Raw genomic sequence first — 14805 nt, 5'->3', positions numbered from 1 at the left:
CATTATCAAAATTAAAATCAACTGATTCTTTACACAGGAAAAAAAACCTAAGCCATTTCTTGTACTGAAAAAGATCGGAAACAGGGTACACAACAAACAATTCCTTAGATTTTATACAGAAAGTTGTGGGGGTTCTTTGTTGTCATGCACATCTTAAACTTCATCTTTTGTTTTAACTTACTGAAAACAGTGGTTTTAGCAACAAAGCTTTTACATCAAAGCACATGGAACACAGGTTTAAAATGTTGTTGACAGTCAAATGTCAAAATCATTTTCACATAAACTTAAGAAAAGTCATTAAACTGTGGTTACCACAAGTTCCCTCCTCTCTCATTAACTGTCTCCAAAGATCGTCAGTGAGCTCTGATGCTGGCAGTGACGGGAGAACAGGCTGCTGTGTCAAATGGAAACCCACCACACTAACCCATACCAATGCCAGACAATTAAGGAAGAGACACTGTAGCCCTGGTCTTCCATAAATACTTACCTGTGCACCTGACTGAACAGGACGTGGGCTGTTCAGATGAACAAATACTGTTAGAAAACAGTTTAACAGCTCTGTTCTAATTAACAAGAAAAACATTGAATAAAAAGGGGAAAGTAGGAAGATGTCACCATGCATATCAACAAAAAGTCTACTTGCCCAGCCTTCTCAACAGATGAGTAGCACTTATGCAGCTAAAAATCTATCATCAAGAAAAAGTTTATGTATAAAGAAAAAAGCATCTGTTACCATCTAAATAATATATTCTCAAGTTGTTTACATCTTCTTTCTGCATTTGGTGTCCAAGGGTTTAAAAAACAACAAAAATCCCCACACTGTTAAAGTCAGGAGAAAAGCTCCGTGAGTACAAAGATCTTGCATTTAGAACACAAAAATAAATAAAGTAAACAGCTTGTTTTGGTCTTAAGGAAGAATGATGCTTTTCTGAAAAAGCAAGTGTAAGATGAATTAGCAACAACAAAAATAGCTTATACTTTTTCATTTTCTTCAACAATAGTAAAATACTTCTCCAGCAATTATCTCCATTTCTTCACATCTTACTGTTCCTTTTCACCAAAAAATCCAGTTCTTTACTCATCTGAAAACAATTAATTCAGTGTATTTCCACCCCTATAGAACTGAATCTATGCATTTTATGTGCACTCTCTTCCCAATCCACTAAAGGCTCTAACCCATGGACACTTCAATGTCCTGCCAGCATTTTCTTCAAGTCTCCTCCTCCTGTCACACCTGTGTCAGCAGCCATCCTGCAGCACAGTTAGGCAACATCGATGAGAACAGACCCCTGTCTGGCAACAGGCAGTTGCTTGCTTGGGTAAAAAGCTCCTCTACTGAGCTTTTGATTTCCCACTCTAGGTAATAATTCAGCCTTCTGTCCTCCTCACTGGGTTGCCTGACTCTTCTCATGGAAGAAATGAACACTACTTGAATATTCCAATAAAACCATGGATTTTGAGCTTCAATTTTCAATTCTACACTTAGAGGAAAAATATGTTTTTCTAACTCGAAAAGAAGAAAACCTATCAACAGCTGTGCTGCCAAAGGCCATACATGTCTCTTTTAAATAGATAGGAAATCCATTAAATTTATCATAGCAGGTTTTATTTTTTCTTAATTTATCAAGAATGCTTAGATAAGAGCAATTTAAATCTCTTCCCATTTAGACAGACACAGTCCATGAGGAAGTGGTAGGTATAAGATTTTCCATACATAAAAGACCAAACTGGCATTAATGTCCACATCGTGGTACAAACGAGAGATTCTTCTGGATAAGCAACATGCATTGAGCTTCATTTGTCAATGTCTACTTCAGTCATCAATGTAAAACAAAAGAGATCATCCTCTGACCACACGGGATGTATCTTGAGCAATCTCTTATGCCAGCCTAAAGCCTGCTTTGCAGTGAAAGTCAGGCACAAACCACATGGAGCACTGTAGGGAATTCAATTCTGGTCTGCAGAGCTGCATGCAGACATCGCAAGCTGTTACTGGTGGTAACCTTAGGAATTAGGCTCTGGGCAAGAAACGAGATCTCTTGGAAAAAGTACAACCGTGAGAAATTGGCAAAGTTAAACTACTAGAATAACATTTTACCCAGTCCCTGGTTTAAAAAACAGTCTATATAAAAACTGAAAGTAGTAGGAAAAAATGGAATCGTAAAACTGATTCAAGAAATAGGACAGACGAGAAAATGAGTATAGTATTTGCAACTTTCAAAGACAAAAATAAGGACTATAATACTAATCTACAAATCTTATCTGAAATAGATTGTTAACAGTATATTGCTATTATTACTTTGTCTCTCTGCCTTTGCATGAAATTCCTCTGTCAAGCAAGGCCTTTAACTCTCTTTTACTAGGCAAGATGGTATGATAGTCCCCCTTTCCCTCCAGCATATACAGCAGCAAAACAGAAAGCTCTATTTTAAAATATAACAAATGGGGGACTAAGAATGACATCACTGTCCAGTTAAAGATAGTGCAATAGCTGTACAATGAACAAAATGCACAAGGTGGACCCAGGCCATGAACACGGAGTAAGTAGTCGTCTAAGCAGTTGACATCTAGCACTATGTAGAAAAGCAGCCTGTTGAAAAGAAAAACTGCTGAAATGGAAGAAACAGGGAAGATAGGAGGTAGGTCTTGAGGTGCAAGATCACAGCAAACAAATGAGAATTTCATTTTTCTGAAGGAACAGGCAAGATTATATTGGGTATCAGGCAAAAAAAAGAATACCGGTTAGTTTATAGACATTGAAGAGGGAAAATGAAAACTAAACACTGACAAAGAAATCTTTATATTTGCTTGTCTGATACTGATCTCTGATTACAACAGAATCAATGAGAAAAATAATGGGGAGAAGGAGAAACAGACATCTGGTAGTCTTGTTTTGATCTCAAGCTGATTACAGCTTGAGAGAGCTTGTTAGAAAAATGATGGAGCAAAGGTTCCCCAAAATTATCCTAACAGGGCATCCAGGTGGGGAAGCAAAGGACTAGAATGGGATAGTTGCAGAAGAACAGAGAGGACAGACATGGTCACCAGCCAGAGGTAAAGCATATTCTGGTGATGAGTTGTGTTTAAATTTGGTGAACCTCAAACACAACACGTCTGTCTTCTTATCAAAATAATGAGGGTTCAACTTCTGCAAATAGGAGGGACCTTCCCAAGGTTAGAAACTTGTTCACACACTATCCTCTGCAGCACACTCACACCTGCCAGGCTACTGACTGTTGAGCTCTGTGGTCCAGTTTTCAAAATTTTCATTTAAAAAATCAATTTTTTCAAAGTTGTGATAAAAAATTTGTCTTTAAAAGAAGATTTTGTGATATTTTGGAATTCAACTAAAAAACTGTTCTAACTAGCCACTTTATTTATTAAAAAATAAATTTAATATTAACATCTCCAAAACTAACTATACCACTGTGTTTTCAAGGGAGTATGACCTATGGACAACAACCTTCCCCAATTAATAAAATGAAAATCCATTGTTCTTCCTGTGTCTTCATAATTGCATTTGATTTTAAAACAGAAGGACTCGGCATTTCTCAAACATTATCCCAAACCACATTACCTTCCTTTTGACTGGTTCCTAAAGTTATACCGCCTGTGCTCCAAAACAGCCCTTTTCTACTACAGGAAACTATGGCATACTAGTGTAAGAGAGAAAAGGAATCAATTTACCACATGGGGAGAGAAAAATACATACATAAAATAGACTTACTCAAGAATCTCCCCAAGGAAGCATCTGTTTGTCAACAACTAAGCTAATCATACAGCAATACAGGAAGGTCAACTGGGAGACCCTAATAAGTAATTCCATTATCTAAAAATCTGATTATAACTTCCCTGGTGTCTCGTGTATCTCACCAGAGGTAAGCTATAACGATATCAGAAACTTGTCAAAGAGAAGTTGAACAGAAACCACGTCTTTTATATTTTAAGTATCCTAGTTAGAAGTCTTTTCTCAAATAATCTCCCATAACATGCTCATGGATTTGCACTCTAGCTTTAAAGACACGACCCTGACATGTCCTTTAGTGTAAAAGAAGAAAGATTACAGAGTCAGGCTCACTGTAAGTAAACATCTGCTGTGGTAAATTCCCATAATGTTTTAGTAGCATCCAGATTCTGCTATTAAAACAATGCAAGTATTTAGACAGGAAAACAGTAAACCATAATATAGGAGCAGAATTCATTTTTGCAATTTAACAGCCCCAAAATAATGATTTAACCTGAAGTTACTAGACATTACGAGCTTGGAAATTATCACTGCCACATCCAGCTCTCTCTTCTCTTGCCAGTGTGTTAGAACTTAAAATATTCTTCAGCTTCAGGGAAGGATTTATCTTTGGCTGAGAACTTTATCTGGGCTGCTTGGGTCCAAGTGTGGTGGGCCCAAAAATATTTTTAAAATGGCATTAAGGATGCAATGCAGCAATAGCCAGTTCTGCACTTTGCTTTCAAATGACACTGGATAAAAAAAGATGCAGAAAACAGAACAAAGGGCTGGAGAAGATGTGTAACCTGACTCTGTTTTTTCCCCAATGAAGTGGAGGAACTGTGTGTTTGTCAGGACTTGATGGCAGCCAGGACACACAGACTAGATCTGTTCTTCACATGTAAAAGTAATAGCACATAAATATGTATACAGCACAGCAGTAACAAATGCCACATTTTAAACGGCATCATCTAATGGCATGCACTTTTCTTTCCATTTCTTTCAAGAATCAGTTTCAAAATTCTTTGACAAAATTTACCTCTCAGCTTCTAGAAATTTTTGCATTGCTTATGTTATACCTGTCAAGATCTGATGACTGTATGTTATGTATTCATCTGAACAGAACCACTACACTTAGTTACAGGCTATCATCAACCAATTCATTCTCTTGCTAAAATCAAGTCATCCAATTACTCCTTGACTAATCAAGGCTGTTTTGGCTTTTTCTTTTTTCAAAAGGTACTCAACAGCATAAACAGTTCACTTACAAGAAATGGAAAGGGGCTAATCAGCAGAATTATTGTTTTGCTGCCACAATTTGCAGTATTTAAATGTAGTTGCTGATTGGACTGAAAGTTTTATGATATAGCATATAAAACTAGTTTGACACAAAAAAGAAGCTGCCTATAGCCTAAACCTTATCGTTTCTAGCTGCTCCAAGCTGCCACTGAGATGCTAAAATCCAAATCAAAATACTACTACTAAACTTATCTTATTCTGCTCCTAATTGCAATTATGGAAATTAATTAATATCTTCAAATTAATTTATATTTGATATATCAGTCACTTCATTTCTCTAATTACAGTTAACCTTTAAAGTTAAATGGAACCAAATATCTAGCTAATATTAAGCTCCACATAACAGCATTTTGGCATCTTGTATTCATTTACAAAAGATAAGCAACTGCATTGGTAAATGTTATGCCGTAATTAAGAAGGACATTTTACAATTTGATGAGAATCTGAACTGCATCACAAGCTGAAACTCCCATCAGTATTTAGGGTAATGACCAGCATTTTTTGTCAATAAGCTATAAGGGAATGTTTAATAACACCACCAAAAAACAGACCTAGAGAATAACTGATACTTGTACTTCCTCTCCCGCATACAGTCAATGACTGTTATCAAAAAGAGCTGCTCATCTCAGACTGATATGGCACATCACAATACACGTACACATCCTGCTATAAGCCCTGAAATAGAAGAGCAGTAATATCTATCTGGCCACTTACTGGTGGGAATGAGGAAGAGAACAAAAAGAAATAAAATATGGTAAGTTGGGTGGGGAGCTAGAAGCAAGGTATTTCTTTGAGCAATCAAAAAACAAGAATACAAGTGTCAAAAAACCATTAAATTACAAATAATATCTATACTTAGACTGGCTTGACATGCTATCATCAGTATTCTGAAGATTTAAACAGTAAAAGATACTGCTATTTCTGACTGAGGTTCAGGTACATTTAACGTTACAGAATGTACTAAACTTTGATGGCAGTACCTTTTACTACGCATATTTATGATTAGAAAGACAAAATAATACCATCAGAGTCAACAATTTACAGCTTCTTAAATGTAGCACATGTTAACAAAGAACCAACAAATAAAGTAGGTTTAGCATGTTTTCCCTTGCAAGCTAATTTCAAGTGAAATTAATCACCTGTAACACAAACCTAATATTCTTTAAGCAGAGTAATTTTCAGTTGAAGAAGGTGCACCTGCCTACATCTTCAACATCAGCAAAATCAAGTACAAAAACATTAAATAAAATGCTGTAGTAAACCTTGACTTCTGAAGAAAGAATTTTTTCAGACATCTTTTGTGGCTTTGTTTTGTGCTACAGCCCCTTAAGTTTTGTCTTCATAAAGCCCTAACTAGTTGTAATCACTCACAGTCTAATTGTGGACATTTATGCTTTTCTTATGCATAGAACATAGCTATTAAAGCTGAATGGTGATGGTGTGAAGTATAGGTTAAATTGGGTGAAATTAAAGCAAATTACTCTGGGATGTGGAACTCTGAAAATAGAAACCGCCAATGATTTGCAACCCTCTTGATGATCAGCTTCACAGAACCCTAAATGACAAGAAAACTTACATATTTTAAAGTTAACTAGTTTTTTTTTAAATAATATGTATAAATTTATTTTAAATGCAACCAGTCACTGTGGCAATAATTACTTTGTTTCACCTGCATCATAAAAATACAAGAAAAAATTTTAATTCCCATTTAAAACACTTGCTTTTATTGTCAAGTTTAGCTGATTTTTAGCAACAAAAACCCAGTTCAGAATATTAGTTGCAACATTAATGACTTCAAACACAACATTACAGTTTATGTGTACCATATGGCTATACAGACACAGGACGGTAAAAGCAGCTGCTTTGGGCTCTCCTGACTGGTGCGGTATTAGGACTTAATTCATTACTTACTTATATAAAAGATAAGCAGCTATATTTACCCTGCTGAGCCCTAATACCACACCAGTCAGGAGAGAGCAAATCAAGCACCACTCCCCAAAAGTCTGAAATAGCAGCTGAATGGCAGTCCTTTCACTATCAAACCTATTGAGAGTATTTGACAAAAAAGGGCACGTCCATTTCTGCACCGGCAGACACACAATGAGAGCATGGAGCAGCAATACAGGATTCTAAATGACTGTAGTATCAACTTCTTAGGCATACAAAGAATTTACATTTGCATAAAGGTACTCGTCAAGCGAATACTGCGCAAGGTCAGAGATGAGAATTATAACCTCCTCGGGAAACACTGAGGCAAAGCAATTCACTTCAGGACATGAGAGTCGGCAGAAGAAACTACAATCCAGTTCCTGATGGAAGCAGTTTTAACAGAGAAAAGTTGTTACCAAGATAGTCATTCCAATGAGCTTATCTGTAAAATCCTGCTCCAGAGCTCTTACTCTTGAGTCTGTCTGACAAATATTAGTGATTTATTTCAAATGTAAAATGTGTTTACTTGCCACTGCTCTTTCATCCTGGCACCACTGGGATGTAGTCAACACTCTGCAGGCAAAACCTTCTACCTGCTCAGATTTGCTATTAAGTTGGTCATACTGGGTAAAGGACATTATTTGACAGCTGAAGGAATAAATCTTTGAGCCCTTCGTGCCTCCGTTTGCCAAGGGCTTGCGCTGACTGCCCTTGATCACGTATTTTAAATATTATCACTGCACTGCCCACCAAATAGTGCTTGGGACACGCTCCTTAATTTCCCTTCTTGCAACACACATTACCCAGCATCACAGTACACGGTAATTCGCTCAGACTCACTTTTAGAAGACACTAGGAAGGGCAGCACTCAATGTAAAACTTTTTGAGATGGCTGACATACCATATAAATCGTTTAAAATAAGAATTCCTTAGGGAAAAAATAGTCTCTCTGTTCCAATTTTTCCAAACTACAACTGCGTTAATTGGAAGAAGAAGGCGCAAATTTGGAACCTAGTCTGGACCACCACAAAATGTTCAAAAGCCAAAAAGGCTGAAGAATGTGAACATTTGCTTCAGTGACAAGTGCTCTTGTCACCCTGAGCTCAGTCACGTTCTATTTTATGTTACTTTCTGTTCTAATGACTGAAAACCTTCCTTTGTGAGGAAGTGATGAAAAGAGAAGCAAACAGGAACAAGGTGGAGCCTCCACTCACCTTCCCTGGTGAGTGCTCCACAGCAGCACCACCTGCATAAAGAACACTGCACACAGGAAGGTCTGGCCACAAATATCAGTGGATAACTTTTAACATGCCTCTGTGTATCATATATCCAGACAATTTTCCTACTCAAAAGTGGTCTGGAACTCATGTACCTGCAAATCTGACAACATCTACACTGTACTAAAACGCGGTTCCCAAGCAGAAACTGTTTGGAAAGTAGAAATAAGCCTCTATCTGCATTCATACTACTTCCACCAACACCAAACCTCTGTGCTGCATTTTACCCCTTTTTTATAAAGGTCAGTCATCCAGGTCTTCTCTTTAAGAATACTCAGTGCCAAGCTTTATGGTGTCAGTCTTAACTGGAATCTCTGAGGGTCACCATAACAAAATACAATTGCTAGCAATAACTGTGTTTTTAAGACAATGCATATCCAGAGATCATGTATAGCAACTAGCAGCCATCAGCAGAGACCCTCAGGGCAGTTCTGTCTGGCCTTGAATGACCAAATATACAGGAAATATTTTAATTATTCGTGGACAATTTATCTGGGTCACAGATTGATTACATCAAAGATACAGAAATATAAAAAACCTCACTTGAGCCCTGAAGTTTTATTGGGTCTGGAATAGCACTACTTAGCAGTTACCACAACTGTACTCCTACTGAACCACTCTGGATACCTAGTGCTTGCAACAAAGTCCGAGACATTACATTTGCTGAGCCCACTCTGGCTCCTGTGCAGAGACAGCTCAACTTCCTGTTCTGCCTTCTTCAACATCTTGAAAAGTTATCAGTCTTTGCAAAATAATGAACAGAGAATGAGCAGTTCAGTTCAGCACAGAATGCAAAACTACAACCCTCCTGGAACCTGCAATAAAGGCTACAAAATTATTCAAATACGGCAACTTCTCTTCAAAAACATTTAAAGCAATAACTTAAGCCATATAAATACCTAGACAAAACTCAGTAATGACAAGTTTTCAGCTACAGAAAGTTAGTTATCTAAGCAGTTCCCAAATATTACAAAACTTAAAATGACATTTTTGTTACAATAAAACAAGTGCACTACAAAACTGTCAGACTTCTTGCAGTGCCTTACAAAAATGGTAGAAAAAATGGATTATAGAATTTGCCAGAGTAGGGAAAAAAAAGATCTATGTTTATAGTCAGTCACTGTTTACCAAGAGACTAAGAGAGTACTTAGAAGAAGGGTATTTATAACAAGTTAAATTCTGTCCATCACATGTTAATAAAGAACCTTTTTCTCCATATCTGAATGTTTCTCTTTTGAGGATCTATTTCATTGCACAATGGAGGTATGGAGGAGTAAACATACTTGCGAGAAGACCAGCCAACGTGTAACAAAAATGAAAGTTGATGAAGACTTAAATCAGCAGAAATTGTTTTATCAGTGCCACTAGGTATGTATATGCCCTAAGTAAGTTTGTAATGAAGTGCTGTATTGCTAAGCGAATAAAATAGCTTTAAAAACAAAAGCAAAATGCCTCTCAGTAAATTTACCTTATAAAAATGTGTCTCATTATAAAGCCTTCCCTCTGGACATTCTGGCCCACATTCATAACGTAATACACACACTTAATGCAAAAGTAGCAATACAATTCATTCACATTTATCCTTTGCAAATCAACTCAAATTTTACACAGGTGTTGCCTATAGTTTTATATTAATAAAAATCCTCATAATAATAATTTTTAAAATGTATCACCAGCTGGTTAAGAGCTTATATTTTTCACATGCCATGTTTACTTTTCAACAAATTAAAGGTGATGTCACAGTTCTTAGGACCTCACATAACAGTACAGGCTTGGAATCACGAGAAATATCAAATGATCAATTTAGAACAGAATCTGAAATACTTAAACCAAAAGGCAATATATAATTTGCATCTTATCTGAGATGCTAGACTTGATAACAAGGGTTTGCAGTATTTCCTGTTCGATGTTCAAATCTTAATATAACAGTTAACCAGATGAAACTCAATACTAATATTTCACTTTGAATATTAGTCTCTTCCTTATAATGATCAAAACAACATCCCAACAAAAAAATAATACACTGCTTGCTACAGATTGGCTGGTCCATTACATAGGACGTAAAGAACTCATTTTGTACATTGTTTCAGTAAAGTAGTCCCCAGCCCTTTAACATTTGCTTTTCTTTTCAGTTACATTTTAGTGTAATGGCAACTACACTGTGGAACATGTCAGTTGTGTTCTGTAACTATCTGGCACCACCTAGTAGCCACTGGCATCTTCTTTACTAAAACCCATTAAGAGACTGTGTTAAGGAGTTGTGACAAGGGTGATATTGAACAGATATGCAAACTTCTTTATTTGAATCTCATGTGGTCAAGCAAATGTTTTATGTTGAATAAGGTATAGATAGCTATAGTCACTTAATATTTGTGCACTGAGCAAGTGCCTTCTGCCTACCTTGAAAAAGTACATTAAATACTTGTGTGTATGTTGTAGTTTCCAAGTAATTTAAGAATCTGCTGGCAAATTTTAGCAACAGGTGACAAAATGCATTGTTTTTAACATCTATGCAAACACTGGCCAGTTATTCCCTTTTCCTATCCTGAAAACATGCAAATAAATTAGAAATTAAGAAAGAAAACATATGCTTTGATTAACCTGAATCCTGGATATGCAGGGTGGGTTTTTTCCATGATGGCCAAAGCAGAGTCCCTTGTAGGTCCTAATATTGAGGGGGAGGGGAAGGAAGGGGGCAATATGAACATATCGAGGCTACTTCATTATGTTCCCGAGGTGTGACTGAGTAGAAATCTTCATTTCCAACTGTATGACTCCTTTAGCCTGCAAACAAATAGAAATACGCAGTCCCACTGTTCTCTTTGCAAAATAAATATATAAATATGATACTTTTGCAACATCTAACCACAGCTTTTTAAGCTGAAACAGTTCTTCTCCTTTTACGTTAGATGTCAAATCCATCACAAAAAAGAATTTTGTTTTTAAAAGACCTCCTCAATGAAGCAGTTCGTTTCTCTGCCATTTAGCTCACTGTATTTTTACAAGCACCAGGCTGAGCAAACTATGATTGAGAGAAGCCATCTTATGCACATTGCTGTTGTCCCACATCATTCAGAACAAACCTTTTTAGATCGTTAACTACCACAGGAGTGCTGATTACACAGGCACCAGCAATTTCCTAACCAATGACCACCTGAACAATGATGTGTTCAGCTTCTCAGACCCTGAAGGCTTTCAGAGGTGAATCATTTCACAGTTTGGAACTAGATCTCCATAGCAACTTCCCTTTGAGGGTTTTAGAATCACCATCCCGTAATTCTATGATCATCAAGCTCAACCATTCCCAATGGTTCTTTTCACAGCAGATGGAAAAGGAAGCCTTGAAATTTTACAGTCTATTTCAAGCAATTCATCTGGCAGCCTATTAGAATTCAAAATATTTCGACCTTCAATCACAAAGCATGTTATCTGAAGCTGTGGTGATCTCAAGTCAAGACAAGCAGACGTTTTAGTCTAATCATCCATGATGAGAAGAGACTGACAAAAACTCTTAATTCAACCACCATCAAAATGCTTATTTTAACTGCATGAAAGTCTTTCAACAGGCAATGAAAACACACCATGTACCATTTTATCACAACCTTCCATTCAAGGGAAATATGAATTCTGAATATTGGCATGGATCTTTGCACTCCCCGACTGCTTTTGAACAAATATCTGCTTCTTGAAAGTCAGTATAAATCCAAATCTACCACATTATTTCCAACAGCTGTCAAGAAAAATGATGGAAGCAAACTGCAATTAAACTTCTCACGAGTCAGTACAATAATGCTGCAAATGAGTTACTTATCAACAGATCCAGTTTGTTAAAGACATCTTCTAAGAAAGCCAAATCACTTACTTCTCAGAAAATAGATACCAATTAAATTATGAAAACATAGCATTGGCTAAAATCTTGAAGCAAAGCTCAGTTTCATGATAATCATAACCAGAAGGGTATTTAAAGTGTGGGGGGGTCCCCTCTTTGTTCAAAATTCCCAACTCAATTCCCTCTGTTTGGAGTTAAAGAAACATTTCCCTTCTCCTAAGTTTTTCAGTCAACCACTGACATAATCCCATCAGGGGCACAAAAGCTTTAAATTTGAAAATATTTTCACCTAAAAGCCAAGGCTGATTCATTCATATTTATCAACCTTAAACACAAGTTAAATTAAAATGTTTTAAAGTCTCAGCTATACACTGCTATGTTAATATAGTTATCGGGCAACTAAAGAATACACTTCCAACTTTCCGTACAAAAATGCCACTAATAGTATCTAACTAAATCAGCAGTAAGTTTACTTAAAAAAAAAAAAGAAATTACCATTTAGTAAGTAGACAATAAGACTTTGATACTTAAAACAACTGCTGTAAAATGCATCAAACTTAAAAGGAATAACAGAAGGCCCCTCCTGTACCAAACCCCAGTGTCCACTATGAATAGTGAAATAAGGGAAATTAACGCGTACATTACATTTTGTAACATTTGTAGAGGAAGGAACACTTATTTGTTTTACTTTCTTTGGATGAAAAAAATGCATCTTCAGTGTCTGTAAGTAGTTACTTAACTGAGAGAGTGGCCACAATTGAAACCCTCTCTACAGCACTTAAAATGCCACATTTTATTAGGCTACAGGGGAAAAAACAACCAACCCCCCCAGCTGACCTTACCCTCTTAGGTATCAACACTGTTGAGCCACATCTTTACTTCAAAGAAAAACGGTTTAACAACTAGAAACATATTAAAAAGGCCCACAAAACCAAAAGATCTTGAATATAATAATTTGTTGACTGGTGGAATACCGAGAGTTAATATTTTGGCAAAGTAATTCTGAAAACATTTTTTTTTCTGTAAAAGAAATGATGATGAAAATCTTTGGGGGAATAAACTGGCACAACACAGGATTCATCTTCATATATGTTGTGCCATTTGCAAAGTTAGCTCGTGATCAGCTTACACTGTACTTGAAGATCGGAGGGGAAGTATGTGAACACAACCACAAAGTCTAACTAAGGATGAAGCTAGAATTTAAGATACAGCAAAGCAAATGACAAAGGCATGCGTCAATTGAAAATGCAAACTGTTTTTTTCTATGTAAAATCGACTGAAACAAATATGGATTTTACTCTAGCAATCTGAGAAAGAAACACCATAGAAAAACCCTCGAGTATGCAAAGTACCATCTCCTGCAAAGACCAGACATTATGGCAATTATACGTGAATATTATTAAAATTCTGAGCAGTTTCCGGTGCTAAATTAGTTAAATTAATAGCCAGTATAAATACGACTGCAAATATCTTTTTAAAGGAGACAAAGAAGTTACAGGATACATTTTAAAATACTCAACATTCTAGTCAAAAAAAGTTTCAACTTTTTTATTTTAATATGGAAGGCAATCAAATATCTTTGTTATCAGAAGTTTCAAGTCATCTATAAAGCTTCACTTCTGTTTGTCTGTTTACTAAATATAACCACTATGTACAGCCTTTCATTTAGCACTTTTTCTAGCTGAAATTGAAAACAAAACTGCCCATGAGCACTAAGTTATTTAAACATCTTGCTCATTAAAAAGTACAACTGTCACTACAGTAATACTCTGCTTACACGTGCAGAAAGAACTACACTCATGCTATTTGGCAGTGTAGCTACTGCTAAATGTAATTTGAATAGGAGCACTTTTAAAAAATTCTTTAGCAATAGTAAATGATAACTATCTTGCATTGTTCAATCAGACTGTCAGCAAAGGATGCCTATTAGTAACACATATGCAAATCATTCAAGAGTTACATCTTTACAAGCTATTCTATGATGATGCGCAGTTATGATTCAAAGTATTTGCATGGTATTTTATCAGATATTTCTCATAAATAGTAATTTTAAAATCTGGGAGGCAATTCTTAAAATTGTCTTCATATACTAAGAATAAGACTGCACTTTTAGCTTTTCCTCTTCCCAATATCCCCACTACAGTATCTGAGAAACCTCATCTTAAGCACAGTAGTTATATATTAGCTCACCGTTTAACAATCTAGAATAACCTTAAGTTTATTTCATAACATATAATCAAGCAACATACGGTAATTAAAGCACACTGAAAACAGCAGTTACTAGCTAATTAACATTACAGAAACACTTTTCTTAATGCTAGAAAAAGACAAAGATGTTATAAAGTACCATAGCATGAGGAAGAGTTTGTTACAAACCTTTTCAACTTAGGAATTTGAAATTAAATTACATTTAATTCATGAATTAAAAACATCAATGCAAGTTACACAGGGCTAGGTAAGCCATTTAGGGATTACCCTACATGGTTCACATAGGGCAAGGACCATTAACACAAACTGTTTCACCCCTCAGGACAGCTCACCATTTGCAAACACACCCAACCCCTGTATTATCCTTATTCATGCAGAGTTAAAGAATTGATACAGTTTCACTATTTTTTCATGGCAGTAAGATGTATTTTGGCATCACCACAGCACCTGACTGCAGCTAGGGACAAGCAGCAGAGACTAACTCGAGCTGTGACAATGGCACCCTGGGCTGAAGTTAAGGCACAGCTGCCAAGACGGTC

The 14805-nt window shown here is 36.3% G+C and overlaps 1 protein-coding gene across 2 annotated transcripts in view; it reads right to left on the bottom strand.

Moving 5' to 3' along the window:
- The window catches only part of OLA1 (Obg like ATPase 1), a 118678-nt gene that overhangs the window by 52213 nt on the left and 51660 nt on the right, over positions 1-14805 (bottom strand). The window lies entirely within an intron of this gene.

This window comes from Neopelma chrysocephalum, unplaced genomic scaffold (genome assembly GCF_003984885.1).
Source record: "Neopelma chrysocephalum unplaced genomic scaffold, ASM398488v2 Primary Assembly neopelma1_44, whole genome shotgun sequence".
NCBI classification, from domain to species: Eukaryota; Metazoa; Chordata; class Aves; order Passeriformes; family Pipridae; genus Neopelma; species Neopelma chrysocephalum.
Note: the sequence above shows the minus strand (reverse complement) of the source record. Positions and strands in the feature narration are given on the sequence as shown.